We start from the raw sequence: 20,906 nt of genomic DNA on the forward strand, positions 1-20,906 counted from the left end.
ACATTTGTGCCTGGTGTAAGCTGGGATTGAGCAGCCTGCTTTTTCGTGGCTGGCCTTTCAATAGGCACACAAGGGCTCCATTAAGGGTGTCAGAATGATGTTAATTAAGTTAGCACGTCTCTACCCTGCATTTTCCATCCACTGCTGCAAACATGCAATGCCAGCGCTGAAGGCCAGTCTTAACCTCACTTCCCGGCTGTTGACGTTATTTTGGAAAGTTGTGTTTAGCTGGTTTGGGAGTACAATGTGCGGAGACTTATCTTGGCTTTTTGATTTGCTGTTATTGTGTTTGGTACATGGATTTTATGTGTCAATTTTCCAGGAAATGTTTGCAATTTAGTATTGTTTCGATTCCTTCCATTCTTCACTTCCTACCATTGGCTCTCAGTTCAAACACTCTATGCTGGTAGGTTGGCAATTCTTGTTCTCAGAGCTAGAGCTCAAGGAGTAATTCCACAGAAATGTGCAAAAGGCAGATATAGACGAGGCCTCGGTTTAAAGTATTCAAAAAACGGCTGCTCTATGAGTCCCGTGATCCCTCAGTACTGCACTGAAGTGTCAACCAGGTTTATGAGTTGAAGTCTCTGGAGTATGTTTTGTACCCATGATCTTCTGACTTAGAGGTGAGACCAATGAGCCAGGGCTAACACCGCTTCCTGTTAAGCTGATAAGCTTCTAATGGGTAGGACAAGTGCACCGTCTGGCAAGATTATGTGACGGGCTAATGCTTAGAGAGAGGCAATGTATGTGAAGACTTGAATGAAGATTTTTTTTATTAAATCATGGGATGTGGGCATTGCTGGCAAGGCCAGAATTTATTGCCCATCCCGAATTGCCCTTCAGAAGGTGGTGGTGAGCCACCCTCTTAAACTGCTGCAGTCCGTGTGGTGAAGGTACTCCCATCGTGCTGTTAGGGAGGGAGTTCCAGGATTTTTACCCAGCGACAATGATGGAATGGTAATATATTTCCAAGTCAGGATGGTGTGTGACTTGGTGGTGGTGGTGATCTCATACACCTGCTGTCCTTGTCCTTCTAGGTGGTAGAAGTCGCAGGTTTCGGCTGTGTTGTTGAAGAAGCCTTGGCGAGTTGCTGCAGTGCATCTGGTAGACGGTCACACTGCAGCCACAGTGCACTGGTGGTGGAGGGAGCAAATGTTGAAGGTGGTGGATGGGGTGCCGATCTAGCAGGCTATTTTATCCTGGATGGTGTCAAGCTTCTTGAGTGTTGTTGGAGCTGCACTCATCCAGGCAAGTAGAGAGTATTCTATCACACTCCTGACTTGTGCCGTGTAGGTGGTGGAAAGGCTTTGGGGAGTCAGGAGGTGAGACACTTGTCACAGATTACCCAGCCTCTGACCTGCTCTTATAGTCACAGTATTTATGTGGCTGATCCAGTTAAGGTTCTGGTCAATGGGGACGCCCAGGATATTGATGGCGGGAAATTCAACAATGGTAATGCCGTTGAATGTCAAGGGGCGGTTTTTAGACCCTCTTGTTAGAAATGGTCATTGCCTGGTACGTGTGTGGTGTGAATGTTGCTCGTCACTTATCAGCCCCAAACCTAACTGCTGTCCAGACTTCTTCATTATCTGAGGAGTTGTGAATTGAACTGAACACTGTGCAATCACTAATGCAAATCCCCACTTCTGACCTTATGGAAAGTCATTGATGAAGCAGCTGAAGATGGGTTGGCCTAGGACATTGCCTGGAGGAACTCCTGTAGAATGTCCTGAGGCTGAGATGATTGGCCTCCAACAAACACAACCATTTTCCTTTGTGCTAGGTAGGACTCCAGCTAGTGGAGAGTTTTCCCCGATTCCCATCGACTTCAATTTTACTAGGGCTCCTTGATGCCACACCCGGTCAAATTCTGCATTGATGTCAAGGGCAGTCACTCTCACCTCACCGCTGGAATTCAGCTCTTTTGTCCACGTTTGGACCAAGACTGTAATGAGATCTGGAGCTGAGTGATCCTGGCTGAACCAAAACTGATCATCGGTGAGAAGTTTATTGGTGAGTAAGTGCCACTTGATAGCACTGTCAATGATCCCTTCCATCGCCTTAGTGATGATTGAGAGTAGGCTGATGGGCCAGATTGGATTTGGCTTGTTTTTTGTTGTCAAGGCAACTTGGACAATTTTCCACTTTGTTTGGTAGATGCCAATGTTGTCGCTGTACTGAAACAGCTTGGCTAGAGGCACGGCTAGTTCTGGAGAACAAGTCTTCAGCACAACAGCCGGGATGTTGTCAAGGCCAATAGCCTTAGCTGCATCCAGTGCGCTCAGCCATTTCTTGATATGATGTGGAGTGAATCGAATTGGCTGAAGACTGATATCTGTGATAGTGGGGTCCTCGGAAGGAGGCCAAGATGGATCATTTTCTGGCTGAAGATGATTGCAAATGCTTCAGCCTGTTCTTTGGCACTCATTGAGGTTGGGGATATTCATGGAGCCTCCTCCTCCCGATAGTTGTTTAATTGTCCACCATCATTCGCAACTGGGTTTGGCAGATCAACAAAGTTTTGGTCTGGTCCATTGATTGTGGGATCACTTAGCCCTGTCTATAGCATGCTGCTTCTGTTGTTTAGCATACATATAGTCCTTTTCTGTAGCTTCACCAGGTTGGCACCTAATTTTTAGGTATGCATGGTGCTGCTCCTGGCATGCTCTTCTACATGCCTCATTGAACCAGGATTGGTCACCTAGCTTGATAGTAACAGTAGAGTGAGGGATATGCCGGGCCATGAGATTACAGATTGTGGTGGAATACAATTCTACTGTTGCTGATGGCCCACAGTTCCTCATGGATGCCCAGTTTTGAGCTGCTAGATCTGTTCTGAATCTATCCCATTTAGCATGCATGTAGTGCCACACAACATGATAGAGGATCTTCACAGTGTGAAGACGGGACTTTGTCTCCACAATGATTGTGCGGTGGTCACTGATACCAATACTGATATGGACAGATGCATCTGCGACAGGTAGATTGGTGAGGAGGAGGTCAAGTAGGTTTTTCCCTCGTGTTGGTTCTCTCACCACCTGTCGCAGGCCTAATCTGGCAGCTATTCCTTCAGGACTCGGCCAGTTCGGTCAGTAGTGGCGCTACCAAACCACTCTTGATGATGGATACTGAAGTCCCCACCCAGAGTACATTCTGTGCCCTTGCCACCCTCAGTGCTTCTTCCAAGTGTTCAACATGGAGGAGTACTGATTCATCAGCTGAAGGCGGGTGATAGGTGGTAATCGACAGGAGCTTTCCTTGCCCATGTTTGACCTGATGCCATGAGACTTCATGGGGTCTAGAGTCATGGCACCAAAGGAAGTGCCAACCAGCTAATGAATCAGTACTCCTCCATGTTGAGGACTCCCAAGACCACTCCCTCCTTGGGGAAGAGTGATATGGTGGAATTCTACATTAGGATGGAGAATGAAACAGTTAATTCAGAGACCATGGTCCAGAACTTAAAGAAGGGTAACTTTGAAGGTATGAAGCGTGAATTGGCTGGGATAGATTGGCGAATGATACTTAAGGGGTTGACAGTGGATGGGCAATGGCAGACATTTAGAGACCGCATGGATGAACTACAACAATTGTACATCCCTGTATGACGTAAAAATAAAAAAGGGAAGGTGGCTCAACCGTGGCTATCAAGGGAAATCAGGGATAGTATTAAAGCCAAGGAAGTGGCATACAAATTGGCCAGAAATAGCAGCGAACCCGGGGACTGGGAGAAATTTAAAACTCAGCAGAGGAGGACAAAGGGTTTGATTAGGGCAGGGAAAATAGAGTACGAGAGAAAGCTTGCAGGGAACATTAAGACGGACTGCAAAAGCTTCTATAGATATGTAAAGAGAAAAAGGTTAGTAAAGACAAACGTAGGTCCCCTGCAGTCAGAATCAGGGCAAGTCATAACGGGGAACAAAGAAGTGGCAGACCAATTGAACAAGTACTTTGGTTCGGTATTCACTAAGGAGGACACAAACAACCTTCCGGATATAAAAGGGGTCAGAGGGTCGAGTAAGAAGGAGGAACTGAGGGAAATCCTTATTAGTCGGGAAATTGTGTTGGGGAAATTGATGGGATTGAAAGTCGATAAATCCCCAGGGCCAGATGGTCTGCATCACAAAGTACTTAAGGAGGTGGCCTTGGAAATAGCAGATGCATTGACAGTCATTTTCCAACATTCCATAGACTCTGGATCAGTTCCTATGGAGTGGAGAGTAGCCAATGTAACCCCACTTTTTAAAAAAGGAGGGAGAGAAAACAGGGAATTATAGACCAGTCAGCCTGACATCGGTAGTGGGTAAAATGATGGAATCAATTATTAAGGATGTCATAGCAGCGCATTTGGAAAGAGGTGACATGATAGGTCCAAGTCAGCATGGATTTGTGAAAGGGAAATCATGCTTGACAAATCTTCTGGAATTTTTTGAGGATGTTTCCAGGAGAATGGACAAGGGAGAACCAGTTGATGTGGTGTATTTGAACTTTCAGAAGGCTTTCGACAAGGTCCCACACAAGAGATTAATGTGCAAAGTTAAAGCACATGAGATTGGGGGTAGTGTGCTGACGTGGATTGAGAACTGGTTGGCAGACAGGAAACAAAGAGTATGAGTAAATGGGTACTTTTCAGAATGGCAGGCAGTGACTAGTGGGGTCCCGCAAGATTCTGTGCTGGGGCCCCAGCTGTTTACATTGTACATTAATGATTTAGACGAGGGGATTAAATGTAGTATCACCAAATTTGCGGATGACACTAAGTTGGGTGGCAGTGTGAGCTGCGAGGAGGATGCTATGAGGCTGCAGAGTGACTTGGATAGGTTAGGTGAGTGGGCAAATGCATGGCAGATGAAGTATAATGTGGATAAATGTGAGGTTATCTACTTTGGTGGTAAAAACAGAGAGACAGACTATTTTCCGAATGGTGACAGATTAGGAAAAGGGGAAGTGCAACAAGACCTGGGTGTCATGGTACATCAGTCATTGAAGGTTGGCATGCAGGTACAGCAGGCGGTTAAGAAAGCAAATGGCATGTTGGCCTTCATAGCAAGGGAATTGGAGTACAGGGGCAGGGAGGTGTTGCTACAGTTGTACAGGGCCTTGGTGAGGCCACACCTGGAGTATTATGTACAGTTTTGGTCTCCTAACTTGAGGAAAGACATTCTTGCTATTGAGGGAGTGCAGCGAAGGTTCACCAGACTGATTCCCGGGATGGCGGGACTGACCTATCAAGAAAGACTGGATCAACTGGGCTTGTATTCACTGGAGTTCAGAAGAATGAGAGGAGATCTCATAGAAACATTTAAAATTCTGAAGGGTTTAGACAGGTTAGATGCAGGAAGAATGTTCCCAATGTTGGGGAAGTCCAGAACCAGGGGTCACAGTCTAAGGATAAGGGGTAAGCCATTTAGGACCGAGATGAGGAGAAACTTCTTCACCCAGAGTTTGGTGAACCTGTGGAATTCTCTACCACAGAAAGTTGTTGAGGCCAAATCACTAAATATATTCAAAAGGGAGTTAGATGAAGTCCTTACTACTCGGGGGATCAAGGGGTATGGCGAGAAAGCAGGAATGGGGTACTGAAGTTGCATGTTCAGCCATGAACTCATTGAATGGCGGTGCAGGCTAGAAAGGCTGAATGGCCTGCTCCTGCACCTATTTTCTATGTTTCTATATTCAAAAAGGAGTTAGATATAGTCCTTACTACTAGGGGGATCAAGGGGTATGGCGAGAAAGCAGGAATGGGGTACTGAAGTTGAATGTTCAGCCATGAACTCATTGAATGGTGGTGCAGGCTCAAAGGGCTGAATGGCCTACTCCTGCACCTATTTTCTATGTCTATGTCTATGTCTCCCAACTGTATACCACTGTACTGCCACCTCTGCTGATGGTGAGGGCGAAGTCTGGGACGTTGGCTGAAAGGAATGATTCTTTGAGTATGACTATGTCAGGCTGTTGCTTGACTAAACTGTTGACTAGACAGCCCTCTCAAAGTCTTCAGATGTACGTTGCAGGGTTGCCTTTGTCATGTTCAATCCGGTGCCTCGATTGATGCCAGGTGATCCGTCTGGTTTTATTCTTATTATAGGTTTTCATAGCGGTTTTAATACAACTGAGTGGCTTGCTAGGCCATTTCAAAGGGCAGTTAACAACCAATCACATTGCTGTGGGTTGACTCTTAAGTACCCTCTGAACCTATGAATAACAGCAGGCATACAAAGAATCATACAAGAGTACAGCACAAAAGGGGGCCATTCAAAGAGCAATCCAGTTAGTCTCACTCCCCCACTCTTTCCCCATATCCCTGCATGTTTTTCTTCTTTAAGTATTTATCGGATTCCCTTTTGAAAAGTACTCTTGAATCTGTTTCCACCACCCTATCAGGTAATGTATTTCAAATCCTAACCACTCATTGCGTAAAGGTTTTTCCTCATATTACCTCTGGTTCTTTTGGCAATCACCTTAAATCTGTGGAGTATGGTTATTGGCCCTTCAGCCATTGGAGAGTACATAAAGATAAACTATCAAAATACTTCATGATTTTAAACACCTCGATCTAATCTCCTCTTAGTCTTCTCTACTACAAGGAGAAGACCCCAGCGTGTTCGGCCTATCTACGTAACTGTAATCACTCATCCTTGGATCAATTTTAGTAAATCTCTTCTGTACCCTCTCCAAACCCTACAAACCCTTCCTAAAATGTGGCCATTTAGGACTGAGATGAGGAGAAACCTCTTCACTCAGAGAATTGTGAACCTGTGGAATTCTCTACCACAGAAAGTTGTTGAGGCCAGTTCGTTAGAAAGAATGTTTAATTTAAGTTTAGCATAACTTCCTGGCTTTTGTGCTCTATGCCTCTATTTATAAAGCCCAGGATCCCATATGCTTTATTAACTGTTTTGTTAACCTGTCCAACCACCTTTAAAATTTTATGCACAAGCATCCCCCGGTCTATCTGTATTGCACCCCTTTAAAATTGCACCATTTAGTTTGTATTGTCGCTCTTTCTACCAAATTGAATCACCTCACACTTTCCTGCGTTGAATTTCATCCGCCACGTGTCCGCCCATTCCACCAATCCGTCTGTCCTATTGAAGCCTGTTATTGTCCTTTTCACTGTTTACTACACTTCCAAGTTTTGTGTCATCTGCAAATTTCGAAACTGCAGGGCACTGACAGCAGGAAGAGTGCATGAGATAAAAGGACAAATACAGCAGGTGCTGGAAATCAGAAATAAAAGCAAAAAATGCTGAAAACACTCAGCCGGTCAGGCAACATCTGTGGAGAAGAAGATGGATCGGGTAAACGAGCTTTCGGCAGAGAAGTGACTGAGAGGCTGTTTCCAGGCCAGCTGGTGATGACTGACCTCAACTCCACCCCGCTGACAGGGCGGTTTAACGTGAACCGGCCACCAGACGGAAACCCAGGGAGACGGGGGCACTGCGGCCGTTGGGCCGGCAGAGTATGTGGGGCCCCCTCAATGGTGCGGGTGAAGGAAGGTATATGGGGAGCAGCACTCCACCCCTCCATTACTGGCTCGGGGTCGCAGGGAGAGGCCGACACTTGGGGATCTCAGCACCAATTATTAGTTGCTATTCCGCCACTCGGCTGCCGCCATAGTGAAGCGCGGCCAGCTTCACGCCATCATTGTCCTGTCCTCACCTCCCCTCAGTCGGACAGCAACAGGCGCCATCTTTGCCTCCGCGTTGGCTCGCTCGGTTTCTATGGCAACAGTCTCCTCCCCCACCCTTTCTCCCACCGGCAGGCCGGCCGGCCGACCAATCGCGTATCTCGCCCGGCGTCATGGCACCGAAGATGGAGGAACGCGTTTCCCGGGCAACGAGTAACGCCACGCACCATTGGTCGCTAGCTTTCAACCAATCAGGCCTCGTGTCGGAGGCGTTGTGGTGGTGGTGGGTTTGACGGCGGTGTGGGCGGTTCAGTGGCTGGGGATGGAGAGCGGCGGCGGGTGAATGGTGAGAGGGGAAGCGGCGGCGGCGGCTCCATGAGTGGGGAGGGAAAGAGCGGCGCGACTAACCGGCGCAGCAGGTGTTCAATTTACCGGAGCCTCAGCTGCAGGGAACGGTTGGAGGGCGCGCGGACAGCGCCGGGTGCTGCAGCTCGGGCTCCATCACCGGCCCCCGGGCTCCATCACCGGCTCCCGGCCTTCCGCTACCCGGCTACCGGGCTCCATCACCGGCTCCCGGCCCCCCCCCCCCCCGTTATCCGGCCCCCGGGCTCCATCACCGGTTCCCGGCCCCCCGCCGCCCCCCCCCCCATACCCGGGCTCCCACCCCACACCACACCACCCGGCTCCCGGTCTCCCTAGTTACCCACCCACCCGGCTCCCTGCTTTCCGCCCCCGATCTCCCCCACCATCCCCACCCACCCTACTTCTCCTCGCCGTTCCTGGCCCGCGGTCTCCCTGCTTTCTCCCCCCTTTCTTCGCCCCCCGGGTTTCCACCGTGTGTGTGTTGTACGCCGGGGCTGCCTACTGTGTTGCCGTTTAATTCCTCACTTCAGTTATGTGCTTGGGTTCAATTTCTCGCTTCAAAATTTGCGATACTCTGTTGTGACGAGCGGCTTTTTATTACCAAGTACAGTTTGGATTTCAATCATTGTGTTTGCCTCCCTTGCCCGCCCCACACACAATGTTACGTGCAATGTTTTGTTTTGGAGGATGACCCTTTGAGATCTTTTTCCTATTTCATTCCCCCTTGCAAATAAAGTCGGCGCGCTTCTGCATATTTCACTTGATTTGATTTTAAATCTTAGTAAGTAGCAATGTTGGAAATGTGACAGCAGGTGTAACCATACCTGCAATTATGTAAATGTCCATGTAATATATCTGAGCTATTTTTTTTTAAAAAGGAGCCTTAGTTTACTAGTACATTATATGATTGGGCAGATGCCCGTGGTGTTGAAGAAATGTGAGATATGTAAACCAATGAATCAGCACCAGGGGACACGGAAAGTATCTGAATATTGGTAGCTGGACCTTTTTCAATATTTAAAATGAGGTAAAGCAATTTAAAAAATAGCTAGTGCAATGCTTGATTAAATAACCAGAACAGCCATTAGAAGTTATGCTACGGCTGGTCAGACCTTGAATAAAGTAGTGTTTTTTTTAGTCACCATGTCAAAAAAGGAATTCATGTGTTTTAAAAGGTTGACAAAAAGCAGCAGGATTCATCCCTGGTATGAAAGGGATAAGATATGAGAGAGACCACTGACTTGTTGTTTTCACAAGAAATGAATCGTATTTCAGAATATGATCCCCCAAAATACTCAAGAAATTCTAAATTCTATGTAATAATAAAAGAAATTTGACTTGTACAGTCACTAAAACAGTGACCCTATTTGTAAGGAAATATTTGAGAAGTTTTACAGGTGAGAAGGAAGGCTATTCAGTGGGAACTTGAACTATCTATAATAAATTAAAAAAATTTATAGATAAAGTTAACCTAAATTATGCCAAGAATCTTGGACCGTCTGACATAAATGAATACGAACGAGTACTAACTTTAGAATAGATGTCATCGAAAACTTTTTTACTTGTTTCAAACATTTATCACTCTTTTCAGTAAATAGAAGCAAAAGCATTCAGGCTATTCACAATACAGTTTAGATGCCGTCATGGCAGAGTTAAGTAGGACCAGACCAGATTTGGAGAAAAACAAATTGTAAATGGAAGTTTGCTCTGTTTATAAAAAAAAATCTTTAAAATGATCTGGGTGAGATAAGAGGTAAAGATATTTGGGACATTTTAAAATGCAGTTGGATGCCATAATGGGAGAGTAAGGGTATTGAGGGATGTGTGCCAATGGACTCAATAGCCTTTTCTACTTCCATTCTTTTACCTTATGTACTCGAGGAATGAGCTTCAAATGGCAAATTATCTTTTTTACATCTTTGACTTTTCTCACACGATAGCTATAGCCAAGGAAGACTATATAGCCCATTTAAACTTGTCCTTCAAGAAGGGATCTGATTCCAAGTTATACTCAGTAAATGGGTTCGTAATGCTTATCTCATAGGAACAGGATAGGCCATTTAACTCTTCGGGTCTTTTCGGCCATTTAACTCTTCGGGTCTTTTCCGCCATTCACTGAGATCATAGCTGCTCTGTGACCTAACTCCAAATACTTGCCTTTGGCCCATATCCCTTAATACCTTTTGGTTAACAAAAATCTATCAATCTCAGATTTAAAATTAACAGTTGACCCTGCATCAACTGCTGTTTGCGGAAGAGAGTTCTAAACCTCTACCACTCTTTGCTTCTAGAAGTGTTTCCTAACTTCACTCCTGAAAGGCCTTCTCCCATGTTGAAATCTTTCTCTTACCCTGCCCATCGGTGCCAGATCTCTTGGCTTCTGTGAGCTAATGAAAGGATACTTATATGTCTGAAGCTGTTGGATACCAATCCCCCTCCTTGGAGTTTTGCCTATCTGGCAGTGCTGAGCAGAGAGAACATATATGCTCTGTGCCAATCTACAGAATGAAATGTAAGATTAATCAAGAACTTTAGCAGAGCTTCTGGAGATTATTTGTTGCCTCTCAATATTAAAAACACAAAAACATTGAGAAATAGGAGCAGGAGTAGGACATTTGACTCTTCAAGCCTGTTCCATGGCTAATCTACCGCAATTCCACCTTCCCGCACAAACCCTATATCACTTGATTCCCTTAATATCCAAAAATCTATCGATCTCTGTCTTGAATATACTCTGACTGAGGATCCACAGCTCTCTGGGGTAGAAAATTCCAAAGATTCACCACTCTCTGAGTGAAGAAGTTTCTCCTCATCTCAGTCTTAAATGACGACCCCTTATTCTGAGACACTGACACCCTAGTTCTAGACTCTCCAGCCAGGGAAAATATCTTCCCTCCATCTATCCTGTCAAGCCCTGTAAGAATTTTATGTTACAATGAGATCACCTCTAACTCTTCTAAATTGTAGGGAATATAGGCCTAGTCTATTCAATCTCCCCTCATAGGACAATCCCAGGAATCAGTCCATTGAACCTTCGTTGCACTCCCTTTACGACAAGTATATCCTTCCTTGGGTAAGGAGACCAAAACTGTACACAAGCTCCAGGTGTGCTCTCACCAGGGCCCTATATAATTGCAGTAAGAATTCTTTTCTCTTACGATCCAATCCTTTTGTAATAAAGACTAACATACTAATTACTTTCTTTATTGCTGCCTGTTAACTTTCAATGATTCTTGACAAGGACACCCAGGTCCCTCTGAATACCAATATTTTCCAAACTCTCACCCTTTATTTTAAAAAAATCTGCCTTTTTATTTTTCCTACCAAAGTGGATATGTTCACATTTCTCCACATTATATTCCACCTGCCATATTCTTGCCCCCTCACTTAGCCTGTCCAAATCTGTTCGCAGCCTCTTTCATCCTCCTCACCACTTATTTTACCACCTAGCTTTGTATCGGCAGCAAACTTGGATATATTACACTCGGTCCCCTCATCTTAGTCATTTGGTATATATTATATTGAGGGTAACTAAAACATCTTTTTGGTTTCTACTTTAGGTACCTATTGAGCATTCCCAAGTCAGGTACAGAACACAATTAGGCATCAAATTAAAAACCAATGCGTATAAGATGGCCAAGGTTAGTGGGAAAATTTTAAACGACAGCAAAGAATGACTAAGAAAGCAATAAAGAAAGGAAAGATAGATTACGAAAGTAAACTTGCGCAAAACATAAAAACAGATAGTAAAAGCTTTTACCGATATATAAAACGGAAAAGAGTGACTAAAGTAAATGTTGGTCCCTTAGAAGATGAGAAGGGGGATTTAATAATGGGAAATGTGGAAATGGCTGAGACCTTAAACAATTAATTTGCTTCGGTCTTCACAGTGGAAGATGCAAAAACTTGTTGGTCACGGGAATGTGGGAAGGGAGGACCTTGAGATAATCACTAGGGGGGTAGTGCTAGACAGGCTAATGGGACTTGAGGTAGACAAGTCCCCTGGTCCTGATGAAATGCATCCCAGAGTATTAAAAGAAATGGCGGAAGTTATAGCAGATGCATTCGTTATAATCTACCAAAATATGTGTTTAGCATAGTTTATTTTGCTCTGCAACCACTTTTATGGCCAACTAAAATGCACTAATGTATTACTGAAATTCTTTGTGGATAGCATAACGATTAGTTTTGGAGATGTCCAGTTTGTAACAGCAGAGATGTTTGGGAAGCAACTGTTCACCTAAGCAATTACAGATTTAGTAGCTTGCAATTGAAGAGTAAGTTCAGTGCAAGTATGCCTTTCCCTTTCTGCCCACGAGTCAAAATACAACGTCGGAACTAATTTTGTTAGCTTTTGTCTTTTGTTAAAATGGTTTACCGATTGGAATTGAAGGCACTGTAACTCTGAGTCACAGAACAAACACCCTGGCTACATCCTGTGAATCCACTTTTTCAAAATCAGATGTTAAGTATGGTATCATTTGCTCTAATTGAAAGCAACTGCCGAGGCAGTGCACAGCTAAAAACTAGAATCCATCAATAATGCGGGTTCCCCACATGTAACTTTGAAGACCGACATCGGCTCCCTCCCATCTGTTAATTAGGTGTGAAGTGGGTCTCAACCCATCTCAGTCACATGAAACAAGGAAATAGTCTTTATGGCAAATCTCTGCACACCCTCTCTTTGACAAATGAAAGAATAAATCATCGTAGGCAGTACCTTGAAATCGAGGAAGACTTGCTTCCGCTCTTAAAGTGGGTTCTTGGGTGACTGAAAAGTCCAATATGGGAACCACAGTCTCTGTCACAGGTGGGATAGACAGTCGTTGAAGGAAAGGGTGGGTGGGGAGTCTGGTTTGCCGCAAGCTCCTTCTGCTTGCGCCTGTTTTCTGCATGCTCTCGGCGACGAGACTCGAGATGCTCAGTGCCCTCCCGGATGCACCTCCTCCACCTAGGGCGGTCTTTGGCCAGGGACTCCCAGGTGTTGATCGGGATGTTGCACTTTATCAAGGAGGCATTGAGGGTGTCCTTGAAACGTTTCCTCTGCCCACCTTGGGCTCGCTTGCCGTATAGGAGTTCAGAGTAGAGCGCTTGATTTGGGAGTCATGTGTCAGGTATGCGAACAGTGTGGCCTGCCCCAACGGTGCTGGTCGAGTGTGGTCAGTGCTTCGATGCTGGGGATATTGGCCTGATCGAGGACGCTAACGTTGGTGCGTCTGTCCTCCCAGGGGATTTTCAGGAGCTTGTGGAGACATCGTTGCTGGTATTTCTCCAGCGATTTGAGGTGTCTACTGTATATGGTCCACTGAGCCATACAGGAGGGCAGGTATCACTACAGCCCTGTAGACCATGAGCTTGGTGGCAGACTTGAGGGCCTGATCTTTGAACACTCTTTTCCTCAAGCGGCCGAAGGCTGCGCTGGCGCACTGGTGGTGGTGTTGAACCTCGTCGTTAATATCTGCCCTTGCTGATAATAGGCTCCCGACGTATGGAAAGTAGTCCATGTTGTCCTGGACCGCGCCGTGGATCTTGATGACTGGGGGGGCAGTGCTGTGTGTTAGGGTCAGGTTGGTGGAGGACTTTTGTCTTACGGATGTTTAGAGTAAGGCCCATGCCTCAGTGAAGATGTTGGTTATGACGAAGTTCAGTCTCAATGTGCACTGACGCAAGCGTTGTCCACGTATTGTAGTTTGACGACAGAGGTTGGGATGGTCTTGGATCTGGCCTGGAGACGTCGAATGTTGAACAGGTTCCCATTGATTCTGTAGTTTAGTTCATAAGAACATAAGAATTAGGAACAGGAGTAGGCCATCTAGCCCCTCGAGCCTGCTCCGCCATTCAATAAGATCATGGCTGATCTGGCCATGGACTTAGCTCCACTTACCCGCCCTCTCCCCGTAATCCTTAATTCCCTTATTGGTTAAAAATCTATCCATCTGTGACTTGAATACATTCCATGAGCTAGCCTCAACTGCTTCCTTGGGCAGAGAATTCCACAGATTCACAACCCTCTGGGAGAAGAAATTCCTTCTCAACTCGATTTTAAATTGGCTCCCCCGTATTTTGAGGCTGTGCCCCCTAGTTCTAGTCTCCCCTACCAGTGGAAACAACCTCTCTGCCTGTCTATCCCTTTCATGATTTTAAATGTTTTTATAAGATCACCCCTCATCCTTCTGAACTCCAACGAGTAAAGACCCAGTCTACTCAATCTATCATTATAAGGTAACCCCCTCATCTCCGGAATCAGCCTAGTGAATCGTCTCTGTACCCCCTCCAAAGCCAGTATATCCTTCCTTAAGTAAGGTGACCAAAACTGCACGCAGTACTCCAGGTGCGGCCTTACCAATACCCTATACAGTTGCAGCAGGACCTCCCTGCTTTTGTACTCCATCCCTCTCGCAATGAAGGCCAACATTCCATTCGCCTTCCTGATTACCTGCTGCACCTGCAAACTAACTTTTTGGGATTCATGCATAAGGACCCCTTTCCTTTTATAGGGGGCACTGGGGAAAATTGTGATTTTAGTGCCCAAAAAAAAACACAAAAAAAAAGGGGGAAAAAAAAAAAAAGGGCCTTGTAAATGTCTGGAGTGTCACCCAGGTCGGGTGGCACCGTTTAATGTTTTTATGTTTTGCAGGTAAACTCAAAAGAGTTTCATGCACAAGGACCCCCAGGTCCCTCTGCACCTCAGCATGTTGTAATTTCTCCCCATTCAAATAATAATCCTTTTTACTGTTCTTTTTTCCCCAAGGTGGATGACCTCTCACTTTCTGACATTGTATTCCATCTGCCAAACCTTAGCCCATTCGCTTAACCTATCCAAATCTCTTTGCAGCCTCTCTGTGTCCTCTACACAACCCGCTTTCCCACTAATCTTAGTGTCATCTGCAAATTTTGTTACACTACACTCTGTCCCCTCTTCCAGGTCATCTATGTATATTGTAAACAGTTGTGGTCCCAGCACTGATCCCTGTGGCACACCACTAACCACCGATTTCCAACCCGAAAAGGACCCATTTATCCCGACTCTCTGCTTTCTGTTCGCCAGCCAATTCTCTGTCCATGCTAATACATTTCCTCTGACTCCACGAACCTCTATCTTCTGCAGTAAACTTTTGTGTGGCACCTTATCGAATGCCTTTTGGAAATCTAAATACACCACATCCATCGGTACACCTCTATCCACCATGCTCGTTATATCCTCAAAGAATTCCAGTAAATTAGTTAAACATGATTTCCCCTTCGTGAATCCACTGATTGCACTATTCCTATCTAGATGTCCCGCTATTTCTTCCTTAATAATAGCTTCAAGCATTTTCCCCACTACAGATGTTAAACTAACCAGCCTATAGTTACCTGCCTTTTGTCTGCCCCCTTTTTTTAAACAGAGGCGTTACATTAGCTGCTTTTCAATCCGCTGGTACCTCCCCAGAGTCCAGAGAATTTTGGTAGATTATATCGAATGCATCTGCTATAACTTCCGCCATCTCTTTTAATACCCTGGGATGCATTTCATCAGGACCAGGGGACTTGTCTATCTTGAGTCCCGTTAGCCTGTCCAGCACTACCCCCCTAGTGATAGTGATTGTCTAAAGGTCTTCCCTTCCCACATTCCTGTGACCAGCAATTTTTGGCATGGTTTTTGTGTCTTCCACTGTGAAGACCGAAGCAAAATAATTGTTTAAGGTCTCAGCCACTTCCACATTTCCCATTATTAAATCCCCCTTCTCATCTTCTAAGGGACAAACATTTACTTTAGTTCGACTCCAGCGGGGAGGAGCTTGTTGAGTGCGAGGTGGAGCTTTGCAGCGAGGAAGATCGAGAAGAGGTTTTGCGTGATGACGCAGCCCTGCTTGACCCCAGTCGGGACGTGATTTGGTTCTGTGATGGATCAGTTGGTCAGGATCACGGCTTGCATCATAGGCATTTCCTTGAAATCGAGGAAAACTTTCTTCCACTCTAAAAGTGAGTTCTCAGGTGACTGAACAGTCTAATGCGTGAATTACAGTCTTTGTCACAGGTGGGACAGACAGTCGTTGAAGGAGAGGGTGGGCGGGGAGTCTGGTTTGCTGCAAGCTCCTTCCACTGCCTGCGCTTGCTTTCAGCATGTTCTCGGCGACGAGACTCGGTGCTCAGCGCCCTCCCGGATGCTGTTTCTCCATTTAGGGTGGTCTTTGGCCAAGGACTTCCAGGTGTCGGCATTTTATCAAGGAGGCTTTGAAGGTGTCCTTGAAACGTTTCCTCTGCCCACCTTGGGCTTGTTTGCCGTGTAGGAGTTCCGAGTAGAGCGCTTGCTTTGGGAGTTTTGTGTCGGGCATACGAACAATGTGACCCGCCCAACGGAGCTGGTCGAGTGTGGTCAGTGCTTTGATGCTGGGGATGTTGGCCTGATCGTCGATTAAATTGTAGATTATAGCATGAGGCTTATCTTTCCAAAGCTACAATTTACAAAACATGCTAGTCTTAGTCATCTTTACTTTTAATGGTTTTTTTAATGTCCTTGTCTGTTATGAAGGGTGATTGGTTTCTTTTAATTGTCTGAAGCACTGCAAACCCCAGTGATTGGACAAATCTAAATTTTGAATTTGCCTTTGCGTCTGACTATTGTGCATTCCCCAACCTTGATAACCGGGCCTATCATGCCACTGCAGTCTGGAATTCCCTTCCTAAATCCCTGATGCATTTCTTCCCATTTTCAGAAGTGTCCTGAAAACCTGCCATTTTTGATCACCTCTCTAAACTTCTCCCAACTGCTTCAATGTCTGATCTCGTTTTGTGAGCCACTGTTTCATGTTTCACTACATTAAATGTACTATTTAAGTTGATTTATTTTATTCTGCTTGAAATGGGAATTTATCACCAGAAGTGGGAACTTAGAAACTTTGTGTAAAGTCCTGTCCCCTCAGTACAGATTCACACGAGGCATGTCGTGAAGTCTAGGTCACTCTCGACCTGCACCTTTATTTCACAGCTCTAGAATGCTGCACTTGCCCGAGACCTGTCCTTTATATACCTGTCTCTTGCAAGTGCACCCCTGGTGGTAAGGTATGCTGGTGGTTACAGGTCATATCTTATTACAGTCATGTATAGCATGTTAGGATACAGTTATATAAAGTAATGTAAGATACATGATATCACCCTCCCCCAAGGTCTTATTGTCTTTATAGGTTCAGTCTCTCAGGTGGTCTAAGCTCTCGCGTGGAGCGTCTGAGATATGGTTCAGTTGTTTGTCTTGGTGTCTGTTTTTCTTTGGGTGTGGTTGCTGGTATCTCGCCTGGGCTGTCTGTTTCGATTGGTGTGATTGTTATTGACTCGCCTGGGCTGTCTGTTGGGATTGCCCTTTCCTCAGGTTGTTCCCTCTGTCTATCCACCAGGTGTGGTGCGAGTTCCACATTGTAGTCTGACTCTGGTTCCGCAGTGTTGTTGATATATCTGCTTTTGACTTGGTCTACATGCCTCCGGCAGGTTTTGCCATTGTCCATTTGTACTACCAGTAGCATGTTTCCTTCCTTGCCCGTTACTGTCCCTGCAAGCCATTTGGGACCCCTGCCATAGTTTAGTACAAACACTTTGTCCCCTATCTCATTCCATCTCCCCCTCGAATTTCTGTCATGGTACTCAGTCAGCTTACGGCACTTTGCTTCAACGATTTCGTGCATGTCTGGGAGGATTAATGAGAGCCTTGTTTTTAAAGCCCTTTTCATCAACAGTTGCGCGGGGGGGATCCCAGTCAATGAGTGCGGACGAGATCTGTATGCCAGCAGCAGTCGGGACAGGCGACCCTGCAGCGTGGGACCTTGGATTTTAAGCATGCCTTGTTTAATGATTTGCACTGCTCTCTCCGCCTGGCCGTTGGAGGCCGGCTTGAACGGTGCGGTCTTGACGTGATTTATGCCGTGGTCAATTATAAAGTCTTGGAATTCTGCACTGGTGAAGCACGGACCATTGTCACTGACCAATATGTCAGGGATTCCGTGCGTTGCAAACATGGTTGCGAGGCTCTCCACAGTGGTGGAGGTTGTGCTCGAGTTTAAAATGGTGCATTCGATCCACTTTGAAAATGCATCTACAACTACGAGGAACATTTTGCCCATGAATGGGCCCGCATAGTCTACGTGCACCCGCGACCACGGTTTTGTAGGCCAGGGCCAGGGGCTCAGTGGAGCCTCCCTGGGGGCATTGCTGAGTTGGGCACAAATGGTGCACCCTCAGACGCAGAGCTCCAAGTCCGTGTCAATACCAGGCCACCAGATGTGGGATCTGGCTATGGCCTTAATGAGAACGATCCCCGGGTGCTCGCGGTGGAGCTCCCGGACAAATGCCTCTCTGCCTCGCAGAGGCATGACTACTCGGTTGCCCAACATCAGGCTGTCTGCTTGTATTGATAGCTCATGCATGCGCTTGTGAAAGGGTTTTAATTCCTCGGGGCAGGCATCGTGAGCCTCTGCCCAGTCACCGGTTAGGACACATCTTTTTACTAAGGATAATGTGGGGTCGCTGGCTGTCCAGGCTCTGATTTGGCGAGCCGTCATGGGCAAACCTGTGGACTCAAAGGCATTGGTTGCCATGACTATCTCACAGTCGTGTTCGTCAGACCCTTCCGTGGCCGCCAGGGGTAGCCTGCTGAGCGCGTCGGCACAGTTGTCTGTGCCTTTATGGTATAGTCGTAGGACGCCAGCATGAGTGCCCACCGTTGAATTCGCACCGAGGCGTTGGCATTTATTGTCTTGCCCTCGGATAGGAGGGATGTGAGGGGCTTGTGGTCGGTTTCTAAAAGGTATTGGTGCATCTTTTTGACACCGTACACGCACGCGAGCGCCTCCTTCTCTACCATTCCGTATCCGCGCTCCGCCCGCGAAAGTGACCTGGAGGCATAAGCTATGGGTTGTAATTTGCCTGCACTATTGACATGTTGCAAAACGCACCCGACCTCATACGCTGATGCATCACATGTGAGAGCTAGCTTTTTACCTGGATCAAAGAAAGTCAAAACACTGTTGGAACACAGAAGGTTGCGTGCCTTATTGAAGGCGCGTTCCTGGGCGTCCCCCCCCAAAACCAATCGCACCCCTTCCTGAGCAGCACGTGGAGAGGCTCCAGCAGCATGCTTAAGTTCTGCATAAAGTTCCCAAAGTAATTGAGTATCCCGAGAAAGGCGCGCAGTTCTGAGACATTCTGGGGCCTGGTTGTTAGGCGAATTGCTTCTGTTTTGGACTCTGTTGGGCGGATTGGGCGGATTCTATCAGCGGTAATCCTTCTGCCCAAAAATTCAACCTCGGGTGGATTTCTTGACTCGTAGGCTTACCGGATCCAACCACTTTAGTACTTCCTTCAAATTACGGAGATGGGAGTCGGTGTCCCTGCCCGTGATAAGTATGTCGTCTTGAAATACAACCGTCCCCGGGATGGACTTGAGCAGACTCTCCATGTTGCGCTGGAATATGGCAGCTGCCGACTTGATGCCGAATGGGCATCGATTGTACATGAAAAGGCCTCGATGTGTGTTGATGGTGGTGAGTAGCTTGGATTCCTTGGCCAATTCTTGCGTCATATATGCAGATGTGAGGTCTAATTTTGAGAAAAGTTTACCTCCAGCCAATGTGGCAAATAAGTTCTCCGCTCCGGGCAGCGGGTACTGGTCCTGCAGGGAGACTCTGTTTTATTGTAGATTCGTAGTCCCCACAGATTCATACGGATCCATCAGGCTTCATGACTGGGACGATGGGACTTGCCCAGTCGCTAAATTCCAAAGGTGATATAATGCCTTCCCGCAGAAGCCTGTCTAACTCGTGTTCAATCTTTTCCCTCATCACATAGGGTACAGCTCTGGCCTTGTGATGGACCGGTCTAGCATCCTGTGTGATGTAGATTTTGACTTTGGCCTCTTTGAAAGTGCCCACACCTGGCTGAAAGAGATGTTCAAATCGCTTTATAACTGTTGAGCAGGAGGTCCGTTCCTCTAATGACATGGCATGGACATCATCCCATTTCCAGTTTAGTTTTGCCAGCCAGCTTCTCCCCAGCAGTGCTGGGGGATCTCCGGGGACAATCCACAGGGGAAGTCGTTCACTGTCCCTTTGTGTGTGACAGAGACCATGGCGCTGCCGAGGGCTGATACGATTTCTTTGGTATAGGACCTTAGTGTGGTGTCGACCCTTGTGAGTTTTGGTCTGTCTCTTTTATGCGGCCACAGTTGTTCAAATTGTTGAGCGCCCATGAGAGATTGACTCGCTCCCGTATCCAGCTCCATGTTGACAGATATCCCGTTGAGCAGGACCCTCATCATTATAGGAGGCGTCCTGTTGTAGGAGCAGCGGCCATTGATCGTGTTGACCCGCTGTACATCGGTGTCCCGGGTACTGTCCCCACCGTCTTCTGGTCCGCTTTCCGACCCATCCGATTCGTATACCAGCCGAGCTGCCATTTTTTTGCACGTGCGGTCCAAATGCCCTGTATTTTCACAATTTCTGCCAACAGCCTGCTGAAATCGACATCTCCTTGACGAGTGCCCACCCCCACACCTCCAGCACAGACCTGTTCCATTGTTCAAAGTGTTCCCAAAGAATGAGCTGCGTCTGGTTGATCTCTCTTGAGCTTCTCTCAGTTTGTAGTTGATTGCTCGCATTGTGGGTTGATGAGGTGTGAACGGCCCTTGATGGCTTCAGCCTGCTGTCGAGAGCCTGTTCTCCCAGTTTTGTCTGTGTGGGGATAGCAGCTTGTTTAGTGCTGTGAACTTCTTGTTCCGATATTTCGTTAGTTGTCGTACCTGCATTGTAAATCAACCTCGTTTCTTCTTCCCCTACTAAGAATGTCTGTGCAACCAGTGCTGCTGCCTCTAAGGTCAGGTTCTTGGTCTCTATGAGCTTTCGGAATATGCCTGCGTGGCTTATTCCTTCAATGAAAATGTCTCTCA

At 46.5% G+C, this 20,906-nt stretch overlaps 2 protein-coding genes across 4 annotated transcripts in view; one reads left to right on the top strand and one right to left on the bottom strand.

Annotated features, from left to right (window-relative positions):
• fbxo16 (F-box protein 16) overlaps nucleotides 1-7,756 on the bottom strand; it is a 65,848-nt gene extending 58,092 nt beyond the window's left edge. Inside the window, exon 1 of one of the 2 annotated variants that reach the window (XM_070884788.1) lies at nucleotides 7,663-7,756. The gene's annotated coding sequence lies outside the window, so the exon portion shown is untranslated. Of the gene's footprint in view, nucleotides 1-7,024; nucleotides 7,624-7,662 lie in introns of those variants that run through there. The other variant, XM_070884789.1, reaches the window with a different exon arrangement.
• Nucleotides 7,757-7,921: 165 nt separating this feature from the next.
• Nucleotides 7,922-20,906, top strand: part of LOC139267052 (frizzled-3) — a 152,632-nt gene continuing 139,647 nt past the window's right edge. Inside the window, exon 1 of one of the 2 annotated variants that reach the window (XM_070884791.1) lies at nucleotides 7,922-7,976. The gene's annotated coding sequence lies outside the window, so the exon portion shown is untranslated. Of the gene's footprint in view, nucleotides 7,977-15,886; nucleotides 15,959-20,906 lie in introns of those variants that run through there. The other variant, XM_070884792.1, reaches the window with a different exon arrangement.

The sequence above is a fragment of the Pristiophorus japonicus genome, chromosome 7 (assembly GCF_044704955.1).
Source record: "Pristiophorus japonicus isolate sPriJap1 chromosome 7, sPriJap1.hap1, whole genome shotgun sequence".
NCBI classification, from domain to species: domain Eukaryota; kingdom Metazoa; phylum Chordata; class Chondrichthyes; family Pristiophoridae; genus Pristiophorus; species Pristiophorus japonicus.